Source organism: Giraffa tippelskirchi, chromosome 6 (assembly GCF_054371585.1).
Source record: "Giraffa tippelskirchi isolate mGirTip1 chromosome 6, T2T-mGirTip1v1.2.pri, whole genome shotgun sequence".
Classification (NCBI taxonomy): Eukaryota; Metazoa; Chordata; class Mammalia; order Artiodactyla; family Giraffidae; genus Giraffa; species Giraffa tippelskirchi.
Window position 1 is genome coordinate 161,596,861 of NC_137280.1, and position 22,607 is coordinate 161,619,467.

Here is a 22,607-nt window from a genome sequence, read left to right on the forward strand (position 1 = left end):
ACATCAAATTAAAACAAAGTTCCACTGGAAGAGACCACTGGAAAGGCAAGTAACACCTGACCTATGTGATTTAGAAAAGTAGTCACAAAACAAAAAAGAAAACTAGTCATTATGCTTTCTTTTTTCAATCTTGGTCTCTGACTTAAATGTTTACTTGTAAGTCATTGTTTTGTTTTTACAACTGTATTATAAAGGCTTTTCTTAAAAATATTACATACACGTGTGTGTGTGTATGTGTGTGTGTGACCAAAATAAGCATTTTCCTTCCCACTGCCTGGGAAGATCATACTCAATCATTAGTATTTACATAGCACTTGCTTCCATCGAATTCTAAAAGCAGAGGGATTCTCTTTTAAAGTCATTGGTAAGACAGTTTGTTTTTTCCATGAACATACTGAAATTATGCACTGGGCAAATTAGTGAATTTTACCAAATATGTCTCAAGGATAAATATAGCAATTTTCACAGTGAATGTTTTCCATCTCTCAGGAAATCTGTTTGTCATAAAATGACAAGATTTTTTGGAGGGTTGGGGGAATGGGGCGATTGCCTTTGCAAACTGATTTTGAATTTCATTAAATAACAAGGCAAACCTGAAAAATATTTTATATTTAATGGAAGTACTTAAGCATGATCTTTTGGTGGAAAGCAAATGGAAAGAATTTTTAGCACATCTACTAAAGAAACAGATTTTCCTTTACTGCTCCAGGGTGATCATTATAAACCATAACTTTAAAATTTTAAATTATGAAAAATATCTCATCTTGGGAATTCATGTGAATTTATACCAATAAACTAGTCTTGTAATGTTGTAAGTGAGAATTAGTGTGCTTTTATAAGACAATAATTTTGCTATTTTTCTGTGCAGTAATGCCAAAATAATCAGGTTTAAAATATGATGACTTACAGTGAAAATTGACATAAAATATTTCATATTTTATCTCTACTGCCATATTTTTGGAAGAATGAAGTGGATGAAATACTAGATGGAGAAATAGCTAACATTTTATGCCTTCTCAAGCATGTAAATGATAAAAAATCCAGAGTTTACAGGTGACCTAAATTCTGTATTTCACCAGGTCTTCCATCCAGTTATTAAAGCCATAGTGAAAGTTAACTTTGAGAAAGCTAATATGCTAATTATATCATAATACGACAGGGATGTGAGTGAAGAAATACTCGAAAAAAAAAAACTATTACAGATTTTTCACTATTATTTCACTAAGAAATGTCCCTCCTGGTGGCTATTTTAAAAAAGCAACAAAACAGTGTTGAAGTGTCTTCTAAATTGTACCTCAAATCAAAAAGTGGCAAAGTTTTCATTTTCTTTCCATCTCTCTTCCCTCTATGAATTCCTTCTATTTTGAGTGATCTTTCCAAGGAGGCTTAAACAATTAAATGTTGCTGAAGCAACCTGTTAGCTTTTCTTTTTGTCCATTTCTCCTATTTATGTGGCACCTGGCTTCCTGGCATCTTCTAGTGTTGCTGTGTTTATTCATACCAAAGCTATGTGGATTTTAATGTCGTTAGTTATTTAAGTTTTGACATCATAGTCAATTCATGTTTTAAGCCAGTCTCTGGTTAGAATGTCTATTTAAGACACAATTCTTAATATAGAAAGGAAAGGGCAAGAAAAGGCCAGGATTTTTTTTCTTATGAAATTGCAATGCTATCAATTAGAAATTGTATTATACATGGCACTCCTGTCATTAACCATATATAACAGAGGTTTGATTGACCAGAAAATTTTTATAAATTGATATGATTTGTCATCAGTTTTTCACAAAGGTTCTGGCTGACAGCTTAACAAAAGGGATGTAACACCACCTTAAGTAAAGAGCAATCATGATAGTAATCATTTTATACATGGCAATAGTACGACAACTGGCCACAAATACATTAAATTACATATTTTCTTTTACTAATCTATAGCCAATGTTTATTTCCTATTATGCTATCCATATAAATGCAATCGATAATGATCAACAAAATTCCACTATCGTTTTAATAATGTATATGATAATTACTTATTATTTTGCTAGCAATTGGCAGAATTTTGCTCTTTGCACCTAGAGGATGTTTGAGATTCTGCATAACCCAGGTTTATTTTCTGTGTATTGCAAAACGTGGGATGTTCCCTTTAATAACCTGAAATTTTAATAAGGGTCTAAGAAATAGTTGGGAAAAAATCAGTGAACTTGTATTTAAATTAGGTCTTTGAGAGCTTGGAGATTCTAACTTGGTGAACTCTAATTAAATCCCTTAAGGCCACTGGGTCTACCTCCCTAGTTCTTGATGGTGAAAGTTAGGTCTTCAAAAAGAGTCCCTTGGCAGTATACAAATGGGGGGAGAAAATCCTACAGCCTTTCACTATAGCATTTTACAAAGCTAGAATTCCAGAAGGAGTACCAGGCAAGGGGAACTACAGAGGCTGAAACCTGAGAACTAGTAAAGCTGGAAAGTAGAGGAAAAAGAATTTGGAAAGAGCAGTAATTCAAGAACATCATTCAGAGATGGCAGTGTGGATGTGAAGCAAGACAAAGGAGCAAATGAGATACACATGTGCTGGTAATGGCGGAGCAAATCTTAGCTGGCACAGTTTGCAATTAACATTTCCAGGAAGAAATGCTCAAATACAAAATTGTCATTTTTTTAGTTCTGACATTAGAGTGTTTTTTTTCCTCAGGGCACATTTTCCATATAAATATCTAAGCTTTCCCCCCCTCCTCAGCTAGATTTTAGTTGTGTGGGTGAGTTTATCTGTGACTGTGAGAGCAAAATATGTGATTGTGCGAGTATATTGAGTCTTCTTAAGGCCAAGAGGAAATAAATAGTAGGTGATCAAAATATGTGGAATTTACACTTGTTTGTATTCTCAGTAGCTTTGCCTGTTCAGTAATATAGAAGACATGAACTAAATAAACCACTGAGTGAATGCTTCTTTATTTTGTCAGTGTGATAGAGGCTGGAGGTAGGGAGATTTTTGTACATTTCTCCTCACATTTAAGATATATTCAAAAGTAATATTTATTAATAGTATTCATAATTTAATCTCCTTAACCCATTATGCACTAAATACTCCATATTACCTTTTAAAAAATAGAATTGTCAGCCTTGCAGAGAGCTTTTTTTTCTTTTCTTTTTTACCCTAATCATTCATTTTCTACCAAGATACCCAGTTTGGCTGCCAAAGTATGTGTCAGTCCTTGCCATAGATACCTGTATTGTGTTCCTTTTTTACTTTTTGGCATTTATACTCCCTTCTACTAGATTGTATTTTAGTAGATTAAGACAAGACAAGGATCTGCCAGTAGTGTCAAATACCCACAAAGTTTCCTTCCCCGGTGGGTTCCTGTGAAAATGGACAGAGAGCTAATTGAAAAGGAGAGGCACGCTGTTGGGTTCTCATTAGTCTATTTCAGAGCTATGGTCACGTGGACTAGGGTGTTCTTTCATATGTGATTGATATGTGATGTTCTGGCAGCCCCCATCCTGACTAGATGCTCTACAAAGTAGGAATAATATAGGAAAACTTAGAATTTATACTTTTGTAGTTTGCTCTGCTTTTTATTTCAAAAAGGCTTTTAAAGTCCTATGAATGCTATTTAGATCACTTATATGTCTAGATGGAAATACTGATTCTTGATGCTTTGAATAAACCCCTAACCCCAAAGGCATATTGAGCTACTGAGTGCTAGCTTTGTTCTTGAACATAAGTTACAAAAAGTTTTATTTACTTTTTGAACTCTTTGCTAGGATGAAAGTGCCATAGTGCTTTTGTGGTCTGCCACTTAAGTGGCTTCATCTTTTCTTGAGGGAGAAATGAAAGTAACAAGCAAAATATAGAGGAGGTTTTAGCTTGTTCTCTGATCAAAAGGGTCATTTATTGATCTGGTGCTTGAAAGGAAAAGATCTGTTTGGGGGAAGGTCATTGTACTATCTAGAGTCTGAACTCTTCTTATTATCTATTAGAGCACGATAAGTCTACAATTTTCTTTCTGCTGAAGCAAAACTCATAATTAAAATAAGAGCTCCATCACCATTATGACCATATGACTGTTGTAGTAAACTTGCAAAGCTGAAAATAAACATCCATGCTAATTGAAATGCTGATATTTTAATTAGTCTTAAATGTAGATGATTTCTTCCAAGTGATAGTTCACACTATAATATTTTCGTTGTTTCCTCTCTTCCCCAAAAGAGAAAATTAGGAAGAATTGTCCTTTGAAGTTAAATATTATCTACTTTCTTTTCTCCCTTCTCACTTTTCAGACCTCATAAATTAGCTTGAATACACTACTGAAGGATTGTCCAGTGACTGGAAGAATACACTTAAAGCAGAAATTGCAGTCTCATTTCAACTGTAGACCTACTACATCAAATTGAACAAGTTAGTAAATCCTTCCCACATTAGTTTTCTTCTTGGAAACTTCTAATATGGACAATAAGGAACTAGAGTTTAATATGGGCTTCCCTAGAGTTTAATATATATTGAGAAATTGAGGTACATAGGGCATTATACAAAAAAGACATTCGACCTCTTCTTAGAATCAAGCCTAAAGATTGTTGGATGTATGTAATATATATCTAGATAGATAGATAGAGGTATTATGTGTTTGTGTTGTAGGTATAAATCATTGTAGTAAGTGATGGACTTGGATATGTTAATATCATATAAATATTAAATACATGTAGTTGTGCTGATACAACTTTCCCAAACTTTGTTGTTTGGGATACCAGTGTTTTATAAGATGTCATATTCTGTGGGGGGAAAAAGGGACTCCCTGTTGAAATAAATGTAGACTTTTTTTGGATATTTATAACATAAATCGGAAAATTAAAGACTCTGGGAAAGAATGCAGAACTAGAACTAATGATTCTAAAACCTATTTTGTCTCATTATAATGATTAATGTAAAACTTCTATTAAAAGTCTCATCACTGTTCCAAATATACATTTGGGAAAGAAAGCTTTATACCAACAAAAAGGTACATTAAAACCTTGTAATACTTGTATTTGAATACTGGCTCAACTATTTAACTATAATACTAATGAGAAAATATTTAGCTTTCTTAGATGTCAGTTCTTATTTGCAAAGTAGGGGAGATACTATGTATCCCATGCTGGTTGTGTTTATAATGTGTGGCTTATGTGATGTATCAACTTACTGCCCATTCCACTTCTGCTTTACTATTTTAGTTGAGATTTCTTCCTTTTTTTTTTTTAAATTTTCCTATTTTTATAAGATTGAAGTCAGTGTCTTTGTTAGATAAGTTCCCCATGTGAAATCATGAATTTCAAGAGTTGTCACTCAATATACAAAACTAAGAATCTGTATCAGTTAATAATGCATTTGGCTAGAAGTCTTAGGAAATCTAAGAAGAGCTTAAACCGTTTTTGCTTGCTTTTCTTTTTCTTCTTTCCTATATGGCAGGAAGTCCAGATCAACAGTTCCATCTCTCTATTCCATCATCATCATTTGCATATTGTATCACACAGCTCCTTTGGATGCCAACCACTTTGGGTGCAGACCGTGGTGTGCCAGACCCCATGTCCAGAGATGAGGGATTTTATTCGAATTTGAAAGTAGAGGGAAAGGCTAAAAACTCCAGGCATGCTTGGTCTGTCTGCCTGGCATGTGGCAGCTGCCAAGAAAGGATACCTCCATGTTCACAGAAGTTGATGGGCTGAGCTTAGTGGCAGCAGTATGATCCAGAATGTGTGAGGACTATGAATATGAAAAAGAAACATTTTTTTGGTCTGATTCTTTTGTATTCTACCCACCAAATTACACTTTGGTGTTAGTAGTCAGGGGATGGGGCATGAGTGGAGAAGATGGTTCCCTCACACAGCCAGCAAGCAACTCGCTGGACACTAACTGGAGGTTCTACCAGTCAAACCAGTTCCGACACTGTCTACCTAGTGGCTCAGATGGTAAAGAATCAGCCCACAAAGCCAAGACACACGGGTTTGATCCCTGGGTTGGGAAGATCCTCTGGAGACGGGAACGGGGAATAGCTGCCCACTCCAGTATTCTTGGCTGGAGAATTCCGTGGGCAGAGGAGACTAGCAGGATACGATCCATGGGGTTGCAAAGAGTCGGACACGACTGAGTGACTAACACTTTCACTTTCCACAGACTGAGGGTTCAGTCCTAGGAGACTACCTCCTACCCCCACCCCCACAACATAGGTTGTTACCTGTGCTTCTGACTCCCTGGCTACAGACTGGAGGTTCCAGTAACACTCTCCAGCTCAAGATGTCAACTTATGTTGTTCCCTATATTTCTGACCGACTGGCTATAAATGAGAGGTTCCCATGACTTCCATCTTGGGTTTGACTAATTTGCTAGAGAGGCTCACAGAACTCAGAGAAACATTTTATTTATTACATCACTAGTTTATTATAACGGAGAAGGAAATGGCAACCCACTCCAGTGTTCTTGCCTGGAGAATCCGGGGGACGAGGGAGCCTGGTGGGCTACCGTCTACGGGGTCGCACCGAGTCGGACACGACTGAAGCGACTTAGCAGCAGCAGCAGCAGTTTATTATAAACGGCATAGCCCAGAAACAGCCAGATGGAAGAGATGCATAGGGCAAAACAGAGAAAAGGGTGCAGAGCTTCTGTGTTCTCTGCAGGAGTGTCACTCTCCCACCTGTCCTTTGGGTTTTTATGGGGGCTTCATTACACAGGCATAATTGATTAAATTATTGACCATTGGAGATTAAATTCCACCTTCAGCTCCTCTCCCTTCCCTAGATGTGGGGGTGGGGCCAAAAGTTCCAACTTTCTAATCACAAGATTGGCTCCACTGGCAACCAGCCCCCTTTCTTCATTGGTTTCCAAAAGGCATTATTTAACATAATAAAAGATACCCTCCTTGCTCTTTGAAAGAAAGAAAGTGAAAGTGAAGTCACTCAGTTTGCGACCCCATAGACTGTAGCCTGCACCAGGCTTCTCTTTCCATGGGATTTTCCAGGCAAGAATACTGGAGTGGGTTGCCGTTTCCTCCTCCAGGGGATCTTCCCAACCCAGGGATCGAACCTGGGTCTCCTGCGTTGCAGGCAGACGCTTTACCCTCTGAGCCACCAAGGAGGCTTTACCCTTTACCCTTAGGCAATTTCAAGGATTTTGGGAGTGTGATCCAGGAACCAAAGATAAGACCAGATATAGATTTATTATTATAAATCACAATATCACACTGATAGACTGAATTGAAGAGTTGATGATTTTAGATGTTAATTTATCTCTGTAACCTAGGCTAACTCTGGGTCCAAAAGAACCTCATTTTGGTCACCCTGCAATTTCTACCAAAGTTCTAAAACATCTTGCTTATAAACTGTAATACCGGTAGACAGCATACCACATTGGTTAAGAGCAGGACTTTGGTTTCATACACAATTGGGACTTGAATTTGACCGGTGCTGTTGTTTATGTTTGTCACCTTGGGAAAGTCATTTGGCCACTCAGTTTTGATTTGTTTTTTTCCGTCTAAAAAAGCGAAAATATTAGTACTCTTTCCCTTTAGGGTCTTTTGGGAGGATAGTATCTGATAATCTATTTAACAGACTTGGTACAAAATAGGGCTTCCCTGGTGGCCCAGCTGGTAAAGGATTCACCTGCAATGTGGGAGATCTGGGTTTGATCCCTGGGTTGGGAAGATCCTCTGGAGAAGGGAAACAGCTACCCACTCCAGTATTGTGGCCTGGAGAATTCCATGGACTGTATAGTACAGGGGGTCGCAAAAAGCTGGACACGACTGAGCAACTTGCACCTTCACTTTCTTTTCTGCTCCTCTTGTATAACTTTCTATTCACTTCCTTCTCCCTTGATCTGTCTAAATTTTCAGGAACCTCTGCTTCTCAGATGGATTCACACTTGAGCAGTCCTAATGGCCAAAATGAGGTGGGAATCTCTGTTTCATCCCATCTGCTAGTCCAGATAGGCCAGAATAGGCCACAGAACTCCCTAACCAATTCCACTTTCAGAAATGCACACTACTGAGCACATTTTGCTTTCCTTGGGGAAAAGACTCAGGTAACAGATGAGGATGTTGAAATAACACCACACCCACCACTTTCCAGAGAAGCTAATTTAAAATCACTTGCAATCTGGGAGAATCTGTCTCAATATCTTCTTGCAAGAACCTACAGCTAACTGTTTACTGAAAGGTTTCCTGAGAATAGGATTTTATCCAAGACTTGTGACAGTGGTAACATAGAATGAGGCTACAGAGATCTAATTAAAAAGGTGATTTCCTAACATATGGAGCTGCTCTGTGAAATCCAGAGGATGTGCTGTGCTGGGGGAGATGCTGACCCTGTAAATTCTTATGACATTAGGTTTAAATCTTAAGTGCTAAACACCTTTCAAATATTTAACTCTCCTCAAGTCAATGCACTCCCTGCAAAGCTCTATTTGTTGACTTTTATCCCAGTTGGATCGACTTTAGGGACTGTCTCACTGAGACCTGTGCATTAAGTGGTACATATGTTGAATAAACAGCCAGACAGCTACCAACTGTCAAGTTGCTTTACTAGAGTATAAAAAAAAAGCACATATGCCATGTTGAAAGCAAAGGAAAAACAAAAGTTTATAATAGAACTAAGAAGTGGTTCAGGTAAAATTCAACCACAGGCTTATGTACATGATTATTTTGCAAATAGCATTAGGATTATTTTGTAGAAGAAATCATAATCTGGAAGTGATTTCAGATATAGCACTAAATATGATACCTCCTCTGTTGGCTCATAATTCATTTCTGTGTTAATAAAATGAGGGAGGGGACAGGCTGTATTAATATAAGCAAAGGCTGGGAATGTGCTCAGTTGAGGAAACACAGGTTTGATTTTCTCACAAGCAACAGATGGAAATAAAGTCACAGGTTGTTCTTTGCAGGTATGGAAGAAACAACAGAACACACCAGCTTTTCTGGCAAACAGATTGGAAGTATTTATAGATAGTTTTCACTCTTGTTACCACCAGCGTGATTCTCCTGTGATGCTCTGGTGGAACAACATTGACTATGCATCCAGGTGGCCACCTGCTGAGCAGAAAATCCTGGTCACCAGCAATTGATTTGCATACGAGGCATTGTAGCATGTTATTTTAAAGCATGTTTTAGTTTATTTTGGTATCTTCCCAACTCAGGGATCGAACCCAGGTCTCCTGCGTTGCAGGAGGATTCTTACCGTCTGAGCCACCAGCGGGTGTTAGGGAAATGGACACACAAACTTCCTATAATCATTGGAGTATTTATTCAGGGGCAGTGGAAGCTGGGACTAAGACTGAGTCACAAGTGCAGAAGATGTATTGGAGGTAGGATGCACTGAAGCTAAGAGAAGAGGAAGGAGGAGAAGGGAAAAACCTGACTATGATGCAGGTCTGACATCTGTGAAATGAAGGAGGTGGGATGGAGAATTTGATGGAAAAAGTCTCAGATGGCTGTCCACTCTTCACAACAGCCAAGACATGAAACAACCTAAATGTCCATTCACAGGTGAATGGATAAAGAAGGCAGGGTTCATACATATATACGATGGAATATTATTCAGCCATAAGAAAGAGTGAAATTCCATTTGCAAGAACATGGATGGTCCTAGAGATTATCATGCTAAGTGAAGTAACTCAAAGAGAAAGACAAATACTGTATGACATGACTTATATGTGGAATATAAAATATGACACAGATGAACTTATCTATGAAATACAAACAGACTCACAGATGTAGAGAACAGACTTGTGGTTGCCAAGGGGCTGGGGAGGTATGGATTGAAAGTTTGGTGTTAGCTGTGCTATGTACTTAGTCGCTCAGTCGTGTCCAACTCTTTGTGACCCCATGGACTGTAGCCTGCCAGGCTCCTCTGTCCATGGGATTCTCCAGGCAAGAATACTGAAGTGGGTTGCCATGCCCTCTTCCAGGGTATCTTCCCAATGCAGGGAATGAACCCAGGTCTCCCTCATTGCAGGAGGATTCTTACCATGTGAGCCAGCAGGGGGGTGTTAGCAGATACACAAACTATTACATATAAGATGAATATACGAGGTCCTACTGTATAGCTTAGGCAACCATATTTGATACCCTGCGACAAACCATAATGGAAAAGAATTTTACAAAGAATGTTTGTATACGTATAACTGAATCACTTTGCTGTATAGCATAAAGTAACACAACATTGTAAATCAACTATACTTCAATAAAATACATTTTAGAAGAAGAAGAAAAGAAAACAGTGTTTTCCAGACAAGGTGGCGCTGTCCCAGTGATAAGCTCCAGAGGGGAAGTGCCTAGAAGAAGGGCCTGTGATGGGCAAAGATGGCCAGGTCTAGAACTTGTCACTTCTGCCATCACTGGGTGGAGCTGCCTATGGACAGTGTGCTCTTATGGTAAAGACCGGGGTGGACTCCAAAAGTGCTGTGACTAGAGGTTGTTGCTTGACAGCACTCCAGTGGCAAGTCCTCCTTGAAAGGAGGTCTGAGGGCAGCTCTGTGGCTGGCACAGCAGGCTTCCTTAAGATAGCACAGAAATAGAGTTGTACGAAGGAATGACTTTTATACATTCATTTGTAACAAAGGGCAAAGACGACTTGACCTCTGCGGCTTCTCTTCTGAGTTTACATTGATACAAATCCTCCTAACTTGCAAAACACTCTGTGTTGGATCCTCTTCACTTTCCCATCCTTTCTTTTCTGTATGACTTGGGAGTAAAATGTATTAGACAGTCAGGGTACAATTTTCCTTGAGGAGAGGAACGCTATCCAAATCTAAGAAAACAAATGCACTTTGCTGGTTCAGATCCCGGTTTTGCTATTCACCAACTTTAACATTTTAAGTAGCTTACTTTCTTTGTATCTTATTTTCCTTATAATAAAAAAAGCAAATCAGCATCAAATATGTTTTATTTGAAGACTGACTTGCTGAAAGATTTTCTTGTTCTAGAAATTTTATTTTTGCAAGGTTGGTTGTATTTTTTATGATGATGTTATGTTTACCTTTATGATATTTTCACTACAAATGTATGAAAGACTTCAGAATAATCACAGTTCAAAATCAGTGAAAATAAATATGCAATTACTCTTACTTAGCTTGTAACACTGGGGATGGCAAATGTTGTTAAACAAGAGAGCAAGCATTTGTAGATAATATTCACTCATTTCAGCACTTTGCTTGTCGTTGTTCAGTCACTATGTTCTTTGAGACTCATTGCAACCTCACGGACTAGCTCACCGGGCTCTTCCATGTGTGGGATTTCCCAGGCAAGGATACTGAAGCAAGTTGCCATTTCCTATTCCACAGGATCTTCCCGACCCAGGGATTGAACCCACGTCTCCTAAATTGTAGGTGAATTCTTTACCATTGAGCCACCAGGGAAGCTCCATTTCAGCACTTAGGTATGCTTATCCTTTTCTTTGGTTAAAAACAGCACAGATTTGTCATCTTCCAGTTATGTAGATCAGAAGTCTGGCACGTGTTTCTCTGGGCTACAGTCCGGTTACTGGACTGGGCTGCGGTTCCTTTTGGAATGCTCTAGGGGGCAGTCCCCCTGGAGAAGGAAATGGCACCCAGCTCCAGTACACTTGCCTGGAAGAATCCCATGGACAGAGGAGCCTGGTAGGCTACAGTCCATGGGGTCGCAAAGAGTGGCCATGACTGAGAGACTTCAATTTCACTTTCACTTTCAGGGGGCATTCCATTTACTTGCCTTTCCAGGGCAGAAAACCTGCTCACATTCCTTGGATCTTGGCTCCCTTTCTCTAACTTCACAGGCAAATATATTTCATTTATCTGACCATTTTTCTATGGTCATATCTCCTTTTGAACATAACTAGGAAAATTTCCTAAAGGAAATAAGTCCTGAATATTCATTGGAAGGACTGATGCTGAAGCTGATACTCCAATACTTTGGCCACCTGATGAAAGGAACTGACTCATTTGAAAAGACTCTGATTCTGGGAACAATTGAAGGCAGAAGGAGAAGGGGATGACAGAGGATGAGATGGTTGGATGGCATCACCGACTCAATGGACATGAATTTGAGTAAGCTCTGGGAGTTAGTGATGGACAGGGAGACCTGGCATGCTGTAGTCCCCGGGGTCACAAAGAGTCGAACACGACTGAGCACCTGAACCGAACCGAACTGAGGAAAATTTCACTGATTTTAAGGACCCTTGTGATAAGATGGACCTGGCTGGCTAATCTGGAATAATATTTTTATATCCAGGTTCCAAACTGACTTCACACCTGTACAGTCCTATTTGCCATGTAGGTAGCCTAGTCCCAGGTTCCAAGGATTACATTATAGGCATCTTCATTGGGTAAACAGCTAGCGCAGCATCTAGAAGCTGAAAAATGTAAGGAAAAGGATTATTCCTGTGGCCTCCAGAAAGGAAACAGCAGTGGAAGATGAATATTCCACCCTACCTCCCTGCATTTATTCTTCGCTGCACTGTGGTACACTTTCCTCACAGATATAGCGCTCGTCTGCTTTATCCCACGGGGTGAATCTGCTGATCTGGCTGGCTAGCAGATGTCCCATTCAATTAGTCCAACCTCCAAAGTGTCTCTTGAACCCTTGCACAAGCTATTTTATTTCCTATCTCAGTCCTTTTCTTTATGCTCTTTCCAGCTTTAAAAAAATTTTTTTTGATGTGGACCATTTTTAAAGTCTTTATTGAATTTGTTACAATATTGCTTCTGCTTTATGTTTTGTTTTTTTTTCGTCTGTGAAGCATGTGGGCTCTTAGCTTCCTGACCAGGGATCGAACCTGTACCCCTTGCTTTGGAAGGTGAAGTCTTAACCACTGGACCACCAGGAAGTCCCAATGCTCTTTCCAGCTTTGAAAATAAACTCAGACGTTGGCTCTGCCTTTTCAAATCGGGGTATTCGTCGAGGTTCTGTTAAAGACTCAGATCCTTCCTAAAGATTTTTCTACCTATTCCATCCCACCCTGAATGTTTCTAACTGAAAATCCCACTGGTTGCAATCAGAGGGTGATGACTTAGCTCAAAGTGTTTCATATTAGCAATATCTCCACCAACCCAAGCAGCAGGTAAACTCCTTAAGAACAAGAACAATTTGTTATGTATCTTTGTGTCTCACTCAGCCAATGCTACATGGCTGGTGCCAAAGCAGTGTTAAATTAATACTTTGTTTATTGAGAAATAGTCAACATTTAAAATATAAATAACTCTAGGAGTTGATTTTATCCTAGCAGTTATTAACATTTCACTGTAGTTTGTGTGATGACTTAAGCTACATTCTATATAAATTGAGATCCGATTAGTGGGTTCAATAAGAAGACTGTCTAGAAAGAGAAAAAAATACAAACAACTAGGGGGTGTTAGCCTAGAAGGGGAACACACGTGGACTTTCTGTGAAGCCATACGAAAGTCTAAAGCATCGACAATCGGGATGAGGGGGAAGTGACAGTTAGGCAGACTGAGATAAGGAGAGGGAAAGAAGGGCCCGTTCTACCCGTTCCATAATTTTGGCCTGACCAGACACATGTTTAACATATCCCTGCATTCAAAGAGCCTGTGATGTAAGAAATGAGGTATTTAGTATGTTTGAAAGTAGGATAAAATGTATATTTCATCATGGAACAGATGGATTTTAGAAATTTTGTAAAGAAAAAAAATGGTAGAATTTGGCTGTTTGAATGTAGAAGGGAATGTTGCATTTTGGAATTTCCCATTTCTTTTTCCATTTGCAATTATAGTGAATTTATAGCCATACCTCTCTCTCACTGTGTCTTTAAATACACATATGTACATATATATATGTACACATTATCATACAATATATATATAAAGACACTATCTGTATATTATCTATATATTTGTCATTAGTTTTGTCGGTTGCATTGCTAAAAAGTGTGATGGACAGTTTAATTTTTTTAACTTTGATACTATAAAAAGGATACCTGCATAAAAATGAAATTAAATATACAGTCACAGGCTTATGTTTGTATTTTGAAAGAATATATGTGATCAACATTTATTCAGCCACCAAATATCTGACAATTCTTCTGACTCTAAATCATTAATTTAGATTATATAAGACTGAGTTACAAGATGATTTATTAGTAAAATAAAATTTCCATTTCATTATCCCTTTAATAGTTCTGTGGACAAAATTATATTAATATGACTTTCAATGGATAACTAGAGAGTAGTACTTATATTCTTTTTGTACAAAATTTCCTGAACAAATTAGGGTATACATTTTCATATACATTCATGAATAAGATTTGTTTTAGTTAACTCTCACATTCTTACAACTAAATAACTCAAAAAAATGTATTACTCAGCATTACCGAAAGAGTCTTTTACGTTCTGTACGTTCTTAATTGAAGCACTTTTTAAAAAAGAATTTATTTTCTCATGCTTTGTGATTCAGTATATTGTGCTACATTCTGATTATACAGCGATGCATAAATAGCACTTACCTTAATGAACCAACCACAAGTTCTGGCTTTTAACGTGTAAGACAAGTGTTACGAGTTTGATATGAAAATGAGTGGGAATTCCTGCGAACTCCAACAGAGAGGTTCATAGTACAGGAAATAGAATGTATGCTCCACCCAGAGTTAGTTTTTATAGCCTACCCTCTCTTGATATTCTTCAACAAACAAGAACTTGTATGGTTTTTTGTTCACTATGTGTGTGTTTGTCTGCTTGTCATCTATATTTCAAACTGGGAATGGGTTTCATGTCTCTTTGTTCTCCATTCACAAGGTGCTTTGAGCCTCTGATTCTTAGGAAACAACTGATTGACTGCAGCAGATAATTCCATTGTGAGACCACACTCCCACAGCTTGTCTGGACATCTTTACTAAACCAGAGCATTTGGAAAAACCTGATCCTTCTGTGCTTCTTGAATATGTCAGGAGTCATATACTATGATTGCCCATTTAATTTCATTTTAGGCGGGTATACTTTGTATAAATATGAAACTTAAGAAGTCAAACTGTCCATCATATTTTAGAAGGGTAATTACCCAAAGGCAAAGAATGTTGAGCTGGTTATCTAGTTAACTAAGATTTTCGGAAATAATCCAGTGCAATATGAGCTCATTACATCTGAATTGACCAACATTTGAAATGAATTCTTTTACAGATCCAGTTTTTTCTATGTATTTCTTTCTCTTTTTCTTACAGATCCACTTTAATCTATACTTTTCCTCTCCTGTGGTGAGTACGATGTTATACCTAGCATTTAGCACAATGCTTATTACTTATAATAATATGTAGTACAATAAATGTTATAAATATTAGTTGAAATAGGAAATAATGTATTGATGTTAATGAATGATCTATCCAAAGTTATACCTATCCCAAAGATTAACTGGCATTTGCCAGGACAGTCTTTGAGAATAACCTCCAGTTATTTCAGGGAAGAGAAAAGTGACCCAAATATCTGTTATCTCAGATGTTGCCACAGGGAGCCACTCATTTGAGTTGATTCTGGGCAATACGTTCAAGATGTTTGTGTTTGTCATGCCATGATCTACACGTTGGCCACACAGTCCTTGAATCTCTTCTGTCATTCTAGAAGTTTACGACCTCTCTGAAGTGTACGGGCTTAAAAAAGATAGACTTCCCAGAAGTCTTTGTACTGGAAACCTCCAGTAGAATCTAATGTGTTTCTAATAATGGAATTTCAATATAAATAAGGAATATTTAAGGCTCTGAGTTTCATGGAAATATGTTTCTTTGTCTCCAAAGGCAAGAGATTGTGGCACAAAAATACAAGTGAGTTAGTCCCAGTGTCCTTACTGTGAGAGGGCTTCTGCCAGAGTAAAAAGGTTTTGAGGCGATAGTAGTAACTAGAATCAAGTTACAGCTGGAATTGGGGTGTGTATTTTGGTTTGAAGTAGGAGCATGTGTGTAGGAGACATGGGTTTGATCTCTGGGTCAGGAAGATCCTCTGAAGCAGGAAATGGCTACCCATGCCAGTATTCTTGACTGGGAAGTGCCTCAGACAGACGAGCCTGACGGGCTACAGTCTGTGGGGTTGCAAAGAGTTGGGCATGACTGAGCGGCTGAGCACACACAGAAGAATGTGTATGATTTACTCAGTGTGTGGTGGTGTTATACTGATTTGTGAAGTTACGTGTTAGAGTAAAGTTAATAATGATGAGACTGTCTGAGCCCTTTTCAGTGACTTCTCTGATTCACAGGGATTTCTCAGGTTTTTGCATGAATGTGTGGAGAGTGAGGGGTGTGAAATACTGCAATGAATAGCATGTCTGTGATAGTGACAGTAATAGGAACCCTTGAGATCAAGCTGCTCTGTCCTTTCCCTAGGCTATGGCCGCAGGCGGAAAGAGGATGAGAGTGTATATACATATATGTGTATACATATATACACACACACGTATATATTCAGTTATGATATTGCTTATGTCTTTGTCCACTATTTTCAAAATGTTTAGGTTTGACTCTAATATTTTTTCATTCTCCTGCTTTACTTCCCTGGTGGCTCAGATGGTAAAGCGTCTACCTGCAATGCGGGAGACCCGGGCTCGATCCCTGGGTTGGGAAGATCCCCTGGAGAAGGAAATAGCAACCCACTCCAGTATTCTTGCCTGGAGGATCCTATGGACAGAGGAGCCTGGCGGGCTGCAGTCCGTGGGGTCGCAGAGTCGGACACGACTGAGCGACTTCACTTTCCTTTTCCTTTCCTGCTTTACTTGGAAATGGAAATCTTTGAATTTCAATAATTTTTACCTACAAAATATGAGATGTAGGACAAAGAGCTAGCTATAGAAATGATCTTGGGCATTTTTACTCCCTGCATTTACTTTTGAAATTAAACAAGTACACCAAAATAACAAGTCTGCACCAGGGAATGAAGACAGCTTGCTGTCCCCTAGGCCACCCTAGTACCCCTTCCCATTCTTTGAATTACTCTTCCAGTATGTATAATTAAGAGGATGGCCTCATAAAATTCTCCAAAATTGTGGTTTGGGCTGTAGCTCTTTTGCCTTATAGTTTTCTCCCGAGCAGTGGGTTTTGCACATTCTGAATCTGTGTCTAGTTATGCAGTGGTGCTCACTGACCACATTTCCAGGCACATGCTGGTGGGAAGAACCAGACTCAGTGCTTTGGTGGTTCAAGAACGTGCACCGCTGCAGTAGAACATATCTGAGAACACAGGGACCTTTCTGCAGATAGTAAGATTCTTTGAAAATCTTTGTACCATTGCTCTATTGGTACATCTTCTGTGTTTTGCCAAAATCAGGCCAGAATATTTCCATTCCTATTCCCTCTCTTTTAACTACCCCCTGGGTTCCCTTTGCTCCTCAGAAATGTATCAATACTGAGCATGATGTCTCAGTACAAGATAGGAATGGTCGATCCATCTGAGCCCAAGCTTCCTCCATTCATTTTCAAACGAACAGTTTCAAAAACTGCTATTCCTGTTTGTTCCACACAAGGACTGGGTTTCCTAGTTCTTAAATAGTTTTATAGACCATTTCCCTACATATTGAGCTGTCAGCCATTGTTACTTTTTACAATCCGGAAGAATATGCTAATTGTACTGACATATAATGCAATATGCTTAAGAACATGCCATTCAAAAGTGTAGGTCTCAGGAGACTTCTCCCTGCAAGAAACCTCATCTATAAGGAAATATCCCCTTTGAGATAAAGGCAATTCTTTTGTAATAACATTGGAGAAGGCTAAAATGTGATTTATGGCACACCACAACACACTATAGTGTGATTTGACTGTTGTATAAAAACATATAGATTTAGGTTGAATTTAAATAGATGGTAGAAAGGGAGGGAGAGAGAGAAAGTGAAAGAGAGGGAGAGATGAAAATACCAGATGACTTCCAACTATAAAAAGTTCTCTAAGAAATGACAGAATAGTTAATGCATAGATTTCAAAGAAAATTACTGTTTCATAGTGTTGGGTATTAAACCTCTAATTTCTATAGAAATCTCTAATTTTTCCACATATTATGTCAAGGAACTAAAAATGTCTTCTGTGGATATTTTTATAATAATATTTTCTGTTATATAAAAGGCATTGCCAGACACTACCATCTGCCGTGTAGACTGACAGTGTATGAATCTGATGTCTTTCTGTGACTTCCTATCTTATATAATTGGAGGTTTCAGCCCAGAATGATGCTTCATTTCCACCTAAGGACAACCAAGTTTAAATTTGCCTGCAATATTTTAATCATTTCCCTGCTATGCACTGATAAGACCAGCGCTCTGTGTAGTTAAAAGCTCTAAATGTGTCTATTGAGAGGGTGTTAAAAATTCTCTTCTGAGCTTCTGGCCATCATCCAGAATTCCGTAATACCTTTTGAAATGAGACAGAAAACATAATACATTACAATTGATAAATGTTTCGTCTGTACTTTATTTGGGAAATTTTAAACATTCGGAATGTCTTGGGTGTATCAACATTGGGAAGTGTTTTTTGTTGTTGTTTTTTTTTTTTTTGCTTTTTTGCTGAGATGAGAAAGATTTCTTTGTGAACTGTTCATGTAAAGATTAGGATATTTAAACTATATGTCCACCATGCTTTAAGAAGATTCAAGGACGGTGCAAGTAGTCTGTTGACTCAGATGGGTTTGTGCATGAGGTTGTGTGTGTTCGTATGGGGAGGTTTATAGGAGTAAATGTCATCATCCAAGTCAATGAGACAAGATGACTGAAAAAAACTTCTGTAGTTATTTGTTTAAAAAATAACACCCTTTTTAATAAAAGAGAAATCCTTGTAGTTAAAACCTGTTAATTGGAGAGAATGTCTGTGTAACTGAACATTGTCAAAGGGTAATGACCTCCTGCTGCTAAGCCCTGCAAATGTTGACTGGAAGCCAGCACATTTGTTTTGAAAGCAGGAGATGTGGGTCCTTTGACATGATTATTTCAAAATGGCTTCATTTTTGTTACATGCCATAACAGAAACTTTATCATTCTAGGCCCTATTAGAATGTACTTCCACTTTTTTCTGCCTCTAAATATCTTTGCAGGTTGTGTTTTCACTGCTCTTAAATGTACCAATTAGCACCTCTGCTCTGCGGAGTGACTTTTCTTAGAACGATACAGGTTAGTTCAGTTCGTCCTGGGGTTTGCCAGAAAGTCTTGAAATGAGTTAGTATTCATTAAGGTATGCCACTCAATATAATAAATGATCAATGGTCTATAATTCACTGTAACTGAGAAAATAGGTTGTGTAATTAAAGTGAAACAGTGGAAAGTGTCCCTGACTCTCTGTCCCCTTATGCACTCCATTTGGCCAGTGTCTGAAATTTCATTTGGATGATGTATAAAATTTCACTTAAAATATTCTTCTGGGTTGGTTGAGATTTCTGTCAGTAGGAATGAAAGATCTAAGAACTGGTTTCCTATGGGATCAGATGCACATGAGGAAGTATTTCCTTGGGATGAGAAGATTTGAGAGTAGTAAAGTATAATATGTATAATATGATTGTGTGTGTGCGAGCAGTTGTGTCTGACTCTTTGAGAGTCCATGAACCGAAGTCTACCAGGCTCTTGGGATTTCCCAAGCAGGATACTGGAGTGGGTTGCCATTTCCTACTCCGAGGAATATAGTATGAGGACTAGAGATGCTTAAAAACCAACTCCACTTCCATCTTCATGCTTTTCAGAGGCATCTTTGGTGATGGCTTTGGAGCCACTTACAGCAGGATTGTGTGGAATGGATTAATTGCAGTGATTCTCTTTTTTGGCTAAGGAGGGGGAGGTTTTTGTTACTTTTTAAAAGCATCTTTATTTTTGCCCTGTCTCATCCTCAGCTGTTTGATTGAATTGTTTCAGGATGGGGCCCTGACATCAATATAGAGCTATATTTTAATTTCCTCAAGTGCTTCTAATTTGCAGACAGTGTTCTTCGATTCACGCATGCCTCAGATTCTCTTGGAGGGTTGCTGAAACACAGCACGCTGTCCCTGCCCCGCGCCCTGTGAACACCACAGAGCTTCTGATTCAGTGAGTCTGGGAGGTGCCTGAGAATGTACATTTCCAACAGGTTCCCGGGTGATGCTGATGCTGCTCTAGAAAGTATGTTAAGCCATTTGAATGATGTCAGTTTACTCATTTCTTTTTTCTTGATGACATTGAAAAGAAGAAAAGGGGCAATGAAGTACAAAGAAGAACAGACTAGGGCAAAAGTAGGTTGGGTTTTCCCATTATTAACTGCCACTTTGTTGTAGCTGACACACAGTTTTTTGATTTCTTTCAGGTTTCCTATCCCTTTAGTTTACCTAGAATTTTTTTTATTCCTAAACTCATAAAATTTTTAAAATAATAATCCTATGACTAGTACTTACTGAACATTTAGTAACCACCAGGACTCAGTTTAAATGTTTCACACATATTATCTCATTTAATCTTCACCATTAAATGAATATTTTATCATAATCTGTAACTACGTTCTTAAAGTCAAACAGCTAACAGGTAGTAGGTTTGGAATTGGAAGTCAAGCAAACTATCTCCTGAGCCTGAGCTCTTAGTAATTCCTCTAGACTGCTTCAGCATGGTAGAGGTGTTAGTCGCTCAGTCATGTCCGACTTTTGCGACTCCATGGACTGTAGCCCACCAGGCTCCTTCTGTTCATGGGACATCCCAGGCAAGTATATTCCAGTTGCCATTCCCTTCTCCAGGGGGTCTTCCTGACCCAGGAATTGAACCCAGGTCTTTCGCATTGCAGGCAGATTCTTTACCGTCTGAGCCACTATGGAAGCCTCCTACTTCTGCATGCATGCACAGTCACTTCAGTTGTGTATGACTCTTTGCAACTCTGTAGACTGTAGCCCACCAGGCTTCTCTGTCCATGGAATTCTCCAGGCAAGAATACTGGGGTGGGTTGCTGTGCCCTCCTCCAGGGGATTTTCCTGACCTGGTGATTGAACTCACATCTGCTGGCATCGCCTGCATTTCAGGTGGATTCTTTACCCACTGAGCCACCTGGGAAGCCCCTACTTCGGCATACCTAATGGATTATCAAATATATTATCACAGCTCTGTGAAGGAAATATATCACTGATTGTTATTGAATTAACCCAATGATAAAAATCATGATAAAACAGCTTCCATTTTTTGAATGCCTACCTTGGGTCACAGACTATGTTTAACACTATTAGCAAATCAGTTTAAGTGATGAGACAATTAAATGGCAAAATTAGGGTTTAATTTAGGCCTTCTCATGGGTTTTGGAGTGTCTACCTCCAAAAGGAGTTGTTCATGTTCCTAAATACATGGTAGTTTCTGGTCCAAAACTCTGGAGAAATTCAGCTACATTTCCAACAACAACCCTGAATAACTCTGGTAATCTTACCTTTTGCCTAAGCATGTCTGATATAGGCTTCTGTTACAGTAACAGAAAAAAAAATGACTAAAATGGTGGTCATTCTGATGTGAATGGTGAATATGGGGTTCCCAGGCTTGGAGAGTTGCAATGACTTAACTGCGATCGCCCAGCTTAGGAACACCAGAGCCAGGAACCAAGAATAGCGCTAAATGGACTCATGACATTTTGGCTTGTTTTCTCTCTGCGACGATAATCTACTCCCTGCGTCTGGTTTGGCACCTTTCCTTGGATCACCTGTGGGAGGATGTGTGAGATCACCTTGCAGATCATAAGCTGTGTTTGTTTCTGCACAGCATTTCTGAGAGCTGGCTCAGTGAGTCTTCTGAGAGGGTAGAGGGAAGGGTTGCTGCTAGTGGTCTTCAGGAGCAGTGGATAGCCCTCCGAGGGCCGTCGGCCGGACCTTACAAGGCTGTGGTTGGAAATAAACGAGGCAACAGATGCAAAGTGCCTGCCACCTGGGAGGCACGTGGCTCAACAAACAGCAGCAGTAATTGATACTCTCCGGAAGTGGCCAGAGCAGGAGAGTGAGTGGGTTGAGACAAGAGATCGCTGGGCTAACGACTCAGATGACTCCCAGGTTTCTAGGATAGCATATGAGTCCTAAGAAACACTTGGTTTGTATGTAGAGGGAAATGAACATTTTCAATAACCAGAATCAGTCATTTTCATACTCTTCTTTATGAGGTTTGTCAAGTCATATCAACAGGTTCAGTTCAATTTGACTTTTATAATCTGAACAATTATTGAGACCCAGACTCTGTACAGGTTTGTTACGGCATGAGAGTTTTTTTTCCTGGTAGTTTAGCGCCAAGAAACATTATAAATGTGGAGAAGTGTACAAAATGCTCAGACACTGAAGAGGTATGTATTTTTCTATTTGCCATTCTGTCTGCCTGCTTATCTACATATATACTCTCCCCACCCCACCCCCAGCTCAATTGATTTTCCAATTTCTTTATTGAAAAGCACCCATTTTGCAAAGTTGCGGGCACTACCCTACCAAACACTAGGTGATGTAAATTTAACATGAGTCACTTTGATATTAGTCAGTTTTAACTGCTTGCATCTCAGTGTTATGTTTAGTGTCACTTGCCCTAATAGTGATGTTTTCTGAGTTTTAAAGTTTAGACCTATGTTCTCTAACTTAGATAATTCCTTCACTCAACCCAAACGCGTCCTACTGGCATCAACAAGCGTATGTGAATCCCACTGGTGAGGGGCAATACTTAACAAAACATTTGTTATTGACT

General features: G+C 38.9%; 1 protein-coding gene and 1 non-coding gene across 2 annotated transcripts in view; one reads left to right on the forward strand and one right to left on the reverse strand.

Moving 5' to 3' along the window:
- Positions 1 to 22,607, forward strand: part of LOC145510937 (uncharacterized) — a 571,176-nt gene that overhangs the window by 399,612 nt on the left and 148,957 nt on the right. The window contains exon 12 of the mRNA XM_081503112.1: positions 4,273 to 4,390. The gene's annotated coding sequence lies outside the window, so the exon portion shown is untranslated. The remainder of the gene's footprint in view (positions 1 to 4,272; positions 4,391 to 22,607) is intronic.
- TRNAC-GCA (transfer RNA cysteine (anticodon GCA)) lies at positions 7,025 to 7,096 on the reverse strand. Its single transcript has one exon. It is a non-coding gene; the product is annotated as a tRNA-Cys (tRNA).